The 2,966-nt window shown below is 30.3% G+C and overlaps 1 pseudogene across 1 annotated transcript; it reads left to right on the forward strand.

The window, feature by feature from the left end:
- Positions 1-1,105: 1,105 nt before the first annotated feature.
- On the forward strand, positions 1,106-2,707 carry LOC145604345 (uncharacterized protein At4g26485 pseudogene; annotated as a pseudogene). The gene is made up of 3 exons (XR_014104932.1): positions 1,106-1,680; positions 1,803-1,995; positions 2,434-2,707. The product of XR_014104932.1 is annotated as an uncharacterized protein At4g26485 pseudogene (transcript).
- The last annotated feature ends 259 nt before the right edge of the window (positions 2,708-2,966 follow it).

The raw sequence follows: 2,966 nt of genomic DNA on the forward strand, positions 1-2,966 counted from the left end.
TCCATAAATAAAATAAGTTCACATAAAATAATCTATATAATAAGGAGTAATAAGTTCGTATAAAAATAAATTTAGACAAAATCAGATTAACTAAACACAATCTTAGTATTTAAGTTTTCAAATGATCTGATGCAAAATTTATAAAGCCAACCACTTTTTAATTTTGGTGTAGTTCGTACACAATATACTTCGTCCCTAAGCCACCAAGGAAGACTTTAACTTTCTTTTCTCAAAAGCTATTCTCATAAATTATTTCTTCACTTTGATTAGCTTTTTAAATTTATTTGCATTTTTTCGTACCTCTTGCCTCTTTTACTCTTTTTCCTTTTTATCAAGCTTAATACGACAGAGTTTTTTTTTTTTTAAATTTTTTTTATTATTATTCTTTTTTTTTTAAAAAAAATCTTAAACGGTTATTAATACGCATATAAGTTTCAATTATTTTCAGATTAAAATAATTATTATCGTTTATAATTTTATCACCATTCTTTGTAATTTAAAGTACAACTAGTTTTTGTCTTAGAAAGGGAAATTTATTAGAATATTATGAAGTTTACCAGTACGACGTATTTTATTTTATATTATATGAGATATAAATCATATAGAGTAATTTTTATAATGTTAATTTGAGATTAATACGTAGTATATTATATCATTACTTAAACTATATATAAAAAAATAATAAACAAGTACTTTAAATTTATTAATTTTCAAACATGCAACGAATAATATTATTGGAAACAAAGTAAACTAGCAAGTCTTTTCTTTTTTCTTTTTTTTTTTTTCACTTTCTTTTGATAACAAAACAAGCTAGTCTTTGATTCTTTATTGTTCACTTTCTGACTATTCAATTTCTGACTATTCAATTAAAAAAATTCTCTTAAGCAAATAAAATATGTACTCGTACTAATAAAGTATTGAGTGGGTAATTAGGTGCCAATCAAAATTCAGATGAAGTCAATGAACTCGTCAACTTACTATTAATGCAGATAATTACATTATAATCCAATTTACTATGTCCAATTGGTGGATTAAGCTCCTTTTACAATACATTCCATAATAGCGATACTCTTTTTCATAAAAAGCAAATCAATGGAACTATGAAAGTTCTTTGTAACAATTCTAGTCATACATTATTATAGCTAGTCCAAAAAATGGGTCAAATATTTTCCAACTTATGGAATTGTATTTGCCCAAAATCAAGAAATGAAACACAAAAAAAACATCTTCATTCTAATAATCACCAAACTTATTATGTTGATTATGTTGATCAGAATAATCAGCTAGAAAACCACTACTACATCAACATATCCGATCATTTTCAGCCGGTATCCGATTGGAACACCGGTATTCCATGGAATAATCACGATGACAACAACTTGGATACTACGTCAGCTCCTCACATTGTGCTCGATTTGATCCGTGAAAGTAACGAAGAATCGGTCATAGACTATCGTGATGATGATCGAGTTATAGCGGAAGTAGTGTTAGAAAAAAATGTTACAACCGCGGTAAATTATGTGTTATCTAATGATTCAAGTGTTGGTAAAATAGGGCCGTACACTAGTGATCAAAGGGTGTTGCTTGTTGGTGAAGGCGACTTCTCTTTCTCGGCGAGTTTGGCTGTTGCTTTTGGTAGATCGGCTTGTAATATTATTGCAACTTCTCTTAACCTTGGAGGTAACCCGTACTTAATTACCCTGTATTGTTTACGCGTTGTTCGTTGTTACAACTTATGAGATCAAATCAAGTTTGTAGCTAGATTATTGAAAAAAATGTGTATCTATGTAATGAATTGGCAGATTTTTTAATCAAAAACTACCGCAAGTTCCCCAACAATAAGGCGGAGTTGGAGACTAGAGGTAGTGTGGTCCTTCATGGTGTTGACGCCACGAAAATGGTGAATCATCCCTTCGTTGGTAGCATGATGTTCGATCGTGTGATATTCAATTTTCCTCATGCTGGGAAATTTGGTAAAGGTGATTTGGAACTACGGTAAGAACAAGTTTTTTTTCTCTATACTCTATCTGTACCATAAAGTTATTTGAAAATAGATAAAGCAATACGAGAAGTTGGTTATTGTGAATTGTGATTATTAATTTCAATCTTTTTGAGAGTGCAAAGATAAAAAGAAGCCTAGTACCCAAGTGGACCAACTCAGGGTATAAAACAAAATAATTTTGTTGTTTTGACAAGAATATATGTACTTGACTTCGTAGTAAACATTAGATTTTTTGAAGGACTTTTGTTTTTAATCCAAAGGTTGAAGGACCTTATGAAAGGACAAATTATTTTAAAGTAATGTAAAAAGAATTTTATGAAACAAAGTAAGCATAAAAGAAGAAGTGTTTATATTTTCCTGTGAAGTATTAAAGTATAATAGTAGAAGCGGCATCTCAATATGCATCTTAGAACTTTGTGAATGTTTTGCAGTATGCATCAGAAGCTGATAAGTGGTTTCTTACAAAATGCGAAGAAGATGATCGGAGAAGATGGTGAAATACACATCACATCAAAATGTAATGGATTTTTTCGTCGATGGGATATACCAAAATTAGGATGTGATCAAGGGTTATATCTAATTCAAGCAGTCAAGTTTAAACGTCTCGAGTATCCAGGTTATCAAACCAAGTTTGGGTTCGGAGGGGACAAATACTTCCACTGCAACCCTAGTAAAACCTACAAATTTGGATTGTCCTCTAATTGAAAGTTAAAAACACTTATAGATCTGATGTTGTTTGTTTAACTTAGTGCAAGTCTAATATTGATCTTAAATGAATTTCTGTATCTCAAATTATATGGCTTAAATTAAAAAAAGGTTATACTGGCTACAAAGTTGTAGCTAGCCACCACTGTACGTAACAATATATATGTTCATACTCTTAATAGTACTAAGACGGCTAATGCATGCATATGATGCGTGCATGCATTTTATAGCTAGTTATGTCAGATGAGCTCTTTTGGTT

Source organism: Chenopodium album, chromosome 22 (genome assembly GCF_948465745.1).
Source record: "Chenopodium album chromosome 22, dcCheAlbu1.1, whole genome shotgun sequence".
Taxonomy (NCBI): domain Eukaryota; kingdom Viridiplantae; phylum Streptophyta; class Magnoliopsida; order Caryophyllales; family Amaranthaceae; genus Chenopodium; species Chenopodium album.